Source organism: Argopecten irradians, chromosome 12, assembly GCF_041381155.1.
Source record: "Argopecten irradians isolate NY chromosome 12, Ai_NY, whole genome shotgun sequence".
NCBI classification, from domain to species: domain Eukaryota; kingdom Metazoa; phylum Mollusca; class Bivalvia; order Pectinida; family Pectinidae; genus Argopecten; species Argopecten irradians.
Genome location: NC_091145.1, coordinates 17,854,404 through 17,862,230, shown reverse-complemented (window position 1 = coordinate 17,862,230; position 7,827 = coordinate 17,854,404).

Below are 7,827 nucleotides of genomic sequence, written 5' to 3'. Positions count from 1 at the left end.
TTACTACATTAGGCCAAAAAAATGTCTGTATAGGGTTACTCTGCCGACCGACCCTAAATTTTTTACCCCTGACCCTAATTTTTTTCCACTTTCTACGAAAAAATATTAAAAAGTCGGGATTTTGATCTCGGACTCCGGTTCCGGCCATCATTTTAGAGTGGAAAACACAAAAAAAATCCTCCCGACCGACCGACCGACCCTATTTTTTTTGCCAATGTAACCCAAAACAAACATATTTTTTTGGCCTTATCTGATAAGTAATTACAGTCATTTTATTTTAAGAAACTTGGTAGTGCTTAGCGTGCTACAGACAAATTATCAGGTCTAATTAAGACTCTAATTAAGGAGATGATGTTCAAAGATTTGAGTTTATTCCACCATTTTGACTTTGAATGAAGGCCAACGTCATTCATATAAACAAGCCAATTAACAGTTCACTGGATCTGTCCCTACATGAGAATAACCATTTTGAGGTTTGATTCCTGAGACTTTAAATGAAGATCGATTTAAAAATGTTAAAAATTGGTAACCCCCTTAATTTTGGCATGAACCATGTCCAATATCGAGTGACCCTTGAACCAGGAAAAGACCACATACCCCGGTATATGCTGACCTGTCGGCCTGCCAATTTCTATGGTTCTATGCCAAATAAGCTTTGACTTAGCGTTGGAGAGGTACCATGTGCAGGAGAAGATGCCCTACATGCTAGGGAACTATTTTGACTTCAACTGAGGTTAACAGTGCCCCGTCTATACATTTAATCACAAGAAGTACGGTGTTAGTGATCTTTTTCTCCGTGGCAATGAATATGATGGTGAAATATGTGGAAACGACGAGTAGCAGGACATGGATGAAAGCAGGTACATGTACGGTATGTGGTAACCTTTAATCAGAGCTTTCATGGATGACACGAGTCAGCACGAAGACGGCTGACGAAGCGATAGTTGTCAATCATACATTTGAGTTTGGAGAAGACTATTCCAATTGTGTCTGAGAAACCAGTGAAAAAGTCTTGATAACTTCTTCAAAGGCTCCTTATATTGCACCAAGGATGTGTAAGTGAAGAAGTGGATGGGCACTATAGACAGAAATGGTGTGCGCGGGAAATACAAGACCTGGATTTATCAACATCGGATACTACCACGGATCAACTTCTTCCGACGTCAATGACAGAAAATCACAAGGTCATCAAGAAAAGAGTTAGTTATGCGTTGAGCCAGCAAAGCTGCTAATTAAGGTGAAAGAAGCAAAGGTGGACATAAGATTTGGGAGAAAATGGAGAAGAGGACTGAGAATGAAGCAAACTAAATATAACAACAAGGCCAAGGCATGAACTGCTACGAATGAGGAGAAGAGAAGGTTAATACAGAAGGAAGTACTCCTGATGGAAGAACAAGCAGGAACAGTCCTGACAAACAGCATGAAGAAGCAGGGCAGTTTACTAAAAGAACACTGTGCACACACTGGTGACCGTAATATGTATTACGGTCATCAAAGATGGATGCCGACGAAATCTGTAAGTTTCGGTTTTTGGCTAATTTTGATGGTTTAAGATGACGTTGACAGTTTTCCATAGCTCTTCCGAGGAAGAGTTTAACCTGCTGTATCTGAAATCATATCGCTATACACAGAAAGTGTATGCTTGAAAGAAGCCTACATGGAGCGATATCTGGTTCATGGATGCACAGAGACTGTAATCTAGCTGAAATCAGTGTGTGCCGTATTACCTTCAGCAACAAACTTAGTAGCATGTGGGATGACAGATGTGCCCAATTGCAGACTTTGTGATAACCAGCAAATGTAAAGCATATTCTGTCTTTATGCTCAAATGTGTTGACAGATGGGCGCTACAACAAAGTATTATCTATCCTTGCAGATGCAGTAGAGTAAACAGTAAAAGGCCAAAGAAGGACAGTGGAGGGGAGGGGCAAAAATTATCAGTTTTGTCAAAGAAGTAAAGCAGAGTACAAAAGGCAATGTGGAAGATAGTAAACTACTTAGTACGGCTGAGAATTGGCAGTTCCGAGCATATCTTAGAGGTCGTATGCAGTTTCCACAAGAGATAACGGCAACAAACCAAAGGCCAGATATTGTTCTATAGTCTTTGTCTTCCAAAAAGTTATTTTGGTTGAGTGGACAATAACGCGGGAAGAACGGGTGGATGGCGCCAAAGAAAGGAAGCGGGACAGGAGTATCTGGTAGCAGAGAAGATGGAAAGTATGGTGCCTTCAACTGGACTTGGGATGCCGGAGTGTTGTGAGGCAGTGGATGTGGAGGGCCCTACGAATCATCGGTATAACTGGATCAGAGAGTTGGGTGTTGACAGTATCTCTGTGCAGAAAAGCAGAAATAGTTTCATTGTGACTGTGGAAAGATGTGGAAAGAGTAACATAAGTAGGACCTATTATGTATGAACATTACTAAGGAACATACCTAATGTGTTGCAACGATCCTAGATTGGCGGATAGCTGAGTGGTCTCGGGTAGGTCTTGATCACCTCAGTCGACGCACCTCTAGAGACTAGTGTACAGCTCCAAAACAATCGAGGAAGGAGATCCACCTGATGACGGGACCATGATGCCTCAACAACCTCAAGATGTAGTTAGATAAATACAAAAGCATGTTTTTGGGGGGAGAGATAATACGTTTTTTTGGAGTTCCTTTGTTCATAGATGAAAGAAAATGTGTGCTACGGGCCTCATCGTTCATGAAGTGACATCTGTTTGAATAATTAACTTTTACAACTAAGTTCTGTAGCTCCCCTATATAATAAGATCTTATTAGGAAATACTTTGTTTGCCTGATTGTTGATGCTCAAAAAAGTTAGAAGAGTCCTGTACATGTGTATTTGCGCTCATTCTCCGACTTCATTTTTAAATTCTTTCCTTGGTTGTAACGAGATTTACGTCAATACCAACTTTATCAAATTACTAGAAGCATAAGTAATGGAAGATAATAGTTTAATTACACTAAACCCACAATAATTACCTTGTAACAACTTTGGTGTAAAGTTTATAACTTCTACAACAATGGAGAACACAGGAAATTGTAGTTTAGTTTGGTCTAGAACTGTAATTGATCATTTTAAATGTACTTTCAGTTACCATCCCTTGACTACGATTCACTCGCGTCATGATTGCTGTTGTGAACGCTTGTTCTCACGGCCCTTCTAGGTTTTAAGAAACACCCTGTCATGAATTTTCTTTTAATCTTATTTATTTTGTCGTCTTTTAATTATTTTCATTCTGTCATTTTGCTTTTTTGCTTTTTTGCTTTCTTTTATTTGTTATTATTATTTTTTTCTTTTTTTTTTTTTTTTTTTTTAATTTATTTTTATATATTTATCGTGCTTGTATTCCTAAATTAATTGAGCTGTGTGCAGCTACGTAAATAATATACGTTAGTTATTGATATACTCGTACGATCTTTGTGAGAGTAGTAATGCTATCGATTGGTTCGTTGATATTTCAACAAAGCTTTCACAACTAATATCGTGTCTTGTGTCTGTTACAATGGAGAGACCAATGGACCTGTGTATTATATGTTGAAATACCATCAATATGTTCTTCTAACGAGACTGTAACATGTCGGATCGTTTGTACAGCTCTCGACTCTTCTCAATTCTTATTGGGATATCTATTAGTGTTACCGGTAAGTTACTATTACTTTTATTAGTATATGACTAATGTTCATAGAGCTGAATATATATCTATATATCTAGTAAAAATATATTTAAAAAAAATATCAATATATATATTAAGGTTGTTTGGATTTTCCTTTTTTTATTCCAAAGAATAAAATGTGATGAAGATATTTTTATATTTTAGTAACTGACCAAATAAACATACTAGTAGTTTACATTTTGTAATTTAAAATAATTTACTCTGATTGAAAAAAAAAAAAGAAAAACAATTTTACAAAATTCAGGCGAATGATTGATCACTACATTAACATGCCTCATGCTTATCAGCCTTTGTAAATTAAGTTTGCCAGTCTTGTATTTTATTCAATGGTGTAACAAATAGACCTCGTTTATCGAGGTAAACAAATTTGGAAAATTATATTTGGTAAATACTTTCTTATATATGCCGCAACGATCTTTAAGTCATAGAAGAGAAATTGTCGAATTGTATATTTTCGCGAATTCACGGCACAACGCCGCGGAAATTGGAAACGCGAAATAATAAAATATGGTAGGCTAAGAGCAACAGGATATTTGAATCTAAAGTTGAATCTTATTATTTTATTTACATTTTATCTCAAAATTATCATTTTGATATTCATTATTTTGTTCCTGCATTTTTAAGATAATAATTCGGCCCTGAATGGCTTTATATGTCGATGGGCCAGAAAACTATATAACAAACAAAGATTGTCATTTTAAAATATTTCCACATTTTAAAAACATTTTTACCTAAATTCACATGGTATTGGTTTAAAAGTGTCTTATTTATCATATCAAGATGATCAAGATATAACAAGTGATTCGGGTGTGTAAATCGTGAGTTATCGTAGCCGATCTAATTTCATTTTCTAAGATCATTTTTAATTACATAACTGTACACCATCTTTCTTTCCCGTACGAATCTCGCGAACAATTTATTGAGAAAAAGTTCACAATTTTATTAAACTTTCATTCATTCAAAATTTATCTCCATGAATTTATTTTGAAACACAAATCGCGAAAAATTGGTCAGAAAAAAATCACAATTAAGTTCAACTTTTACTCGGCAAAATGTTTTCTCTGCGCACTTATTTTGAAATGTAAATCGCAAAAATTAGTAATCGTGAAAGCAAGTTAGTTTATTTTACTACACATGGTGTGGGGTCTTCTGTTCTAACATTAATTGTATTTAGTTCCAGTGACCGGGCAGGATGAATTGGTATCAACTTATTTCAAAGTTGTAAATAATGTAGACATCATTGCTCATACTAATTCCTGGATACGAGAAGAACCACTGATCCGGAACCAGATGAGGTGCGCTTCTCTGTGCGTGGCGAGCGCATGTGATTGCGCGTCCTTCACCTACGATAGCGTGACCGGTACCTGTTCCATGTTTACAAAGATACTGAATAGCGGAGGCGGGTCTAGCAAAGGTGCAAATAAACTCACAGGTACATTAAACATTTCTCTTGTTATTCAGACAAAACTTTTTTCACGAACAACCTGCTAGTATATTTATGATATAAATGAGCAGACCAGCTTGTAAAAAATAGTTTTGATTGATTTATTGCTCCAAACAAAAAATTCAGAACAAAAAAAAGATGACGCATAAAAGTTGAAATAAGGTTACTACTTAATTGTGTACAAAAGTATTATGCCTTTATTAATTTATAAATTCATATTTTCATGAAGGTTATCTTCATCCAAGTGTATTTGCTCTGAAAAATATCATTTTGCAATAAGACCGAAATATTGATGATTTTTTTTAAACTAGATTGTGTGACACCACAAATCATACAACATTCCGTCATAACTGATTATACCGGGTGTAACGCCACATATGAGTGTGATTTTGGCTACAACGCTACTGACTACAATGTCCTAACATGTCAGTCAAATGAGACCTGGACGCCCAGCAACTTCCACTGTGCTGAAATACGTAAGTAATAACAACCGAGAAAGTCTTGGAAGAGGGAAGGTAGTAATTTCCACTGTACTGAAATGAGTAGACAATATCAATTGAAGAAGTAAATTATTCTTTGCTGAAATATGTAATAACAACCAAAAATATATGGGGCTACCAACAACTTCTAACAATACACAATTGATTCATGTCTTTACAGTCAACAGTCAAAACTCTTTCCCGAGGTGTTAGGACCAACCCGATGAACTCCGGCCTCGGGAAACAGTTTATAGGGTTGGTCCCAACATCTTTGGAAAGAGCTTTGGCTGTTGACTGAAAAGGCATGAAACATGGTATTACTATACTGAAATAGAGAAGTGTAACAGGAGAGAAGAAAATGTAGCGGCCAGACCGGGATTCGAACATGGGCTCATTCGAACACTAGCTGAGTGCTCTACCGACTGAGCTACCTGGTCACCGATGATCGACCCAGTCTAATCCCGCTACAGAATTATATATGTAATATCAGTTGGAAGAGAACTGGGCCCAACTACGTAGTTTCTACTGTCTCTGCGAGAATTCGTAAGCAATAACAACTGAAAGAGACCTAGGCACCCAGCAAATTATATTGTGTTGAAATACGAAGAAAGGAAATACAACCGAAAGATACCTGGGCCCCAGTAATTTCTGCTGTGCTGAAATACTCTGAAGTGGCAATGAAGTACCCGTGTTTTAGTGAGATCGTGACCAGCTTCTTGTTTTGTTGTTTTGTGCTGAAACATATGTGTTTATTGAATTTGGGATCATCGACTTCTACTTCTGCTAATGTATGCGAGTATGACATTTAGTACTCAAGAAATAGGATCTAGAAAATGCACGGCTAGACCAGTGTTCCAATTCGGGACAACCGAACACTAGCCGGGTGTTTACCGATTGAGCTACCTGAAAGAACAGTTACCTTTGACACATATCCAGAGCTCGAGTGTCCCCATGTAAAGAATTTACCTCACCTAAAACAAAGTTTGCGATATGAGTGAGGGAAATGCGAGACAAGAAGACCGGGAATTGAACCCTGGACCTCCAAACACTAGCTGGCGATTATACCTGGTCGCCGACGATCAATTTGAGCCAGGACCAGAACACCTATATATTGAAACTTTTGTAGAGCAATTTTTATATGACGTCATTTAGGCCTTATATCTGTATTTATGCGAGTTTAGTCCTTGGTGACCTTGTACTAAATACTGGACACAAATATTTAATGTATTCCATTGACAGCAGGAACGATATTCTAATACCTATAACAAAGACGTCTTGTTGTTACCATTAATTAAAGATCATTACTTAAATGATTTTTTCTTTTGGTGACATATGTATAATGTAAGAATGACCAATAGAAATTATTTTTCTCGGTGATTATATAAAATACATTGATATTCTTTTATATTATGGATGTTTTATCAATGAATTGTCGGTCACATACTCACGTGATCATGTCCCCAGAATAAGAAGGATTGAAATCAATATCTTTCAACTTTGGATTTAATATGGGAGCAATTATTAAAAGCTGTGGAAATATTGATAAGTAATTAAACATTGCATTATCTCTATTCAATATACAATTTTGATTAAATGTTATGTACTTGACATCGTGATATATCCATCAATTTACAAAATGTGTTTTAATTCGCAGACTCGGCTATGGAATTCCATTAAAGGTTTAACAAACCACTTCAGTGTACCTTTATACTTCAGAATAATGCAATGTACGGCACTAAGTTTAGCTGGTAACAGATTAAAATAAATATTTATTTTCTCTTTTTAAAACATCATTTTATATATTTTATAGCGAGGCGTGGGGCAAGGGTTGTTGATGTTGCTGCTGTTGTATTTATTGATATTGTTGGCGGCGGCGCTCATTTATTAATTGTCCTTTCGCGTGAATTTTTTTTTTTTTGAGTTCCTATGGATTATGGTTATTATATAGATTCTTGCTTACTTGATATGTGTAATGACGTTTTTTTCTTATTTTAATAGACGAATGACAACCTATCAAAAATCAGCAAATATTTACTTTTTTTGTAGTCGTAGATTGCAAAATGTTGTAGCAAGTTATATGCTATATAAATGTTTGATTATCAACCTTATTTTTCTCTTCCAGCATGTCCGACCCCGCCACTACTTGACTTTGGTAACCCTAGTGTGACGACTCTCCAAGTAGGCGGTGTTGCCACGTATACCTGTGTGGCAGACTACATCA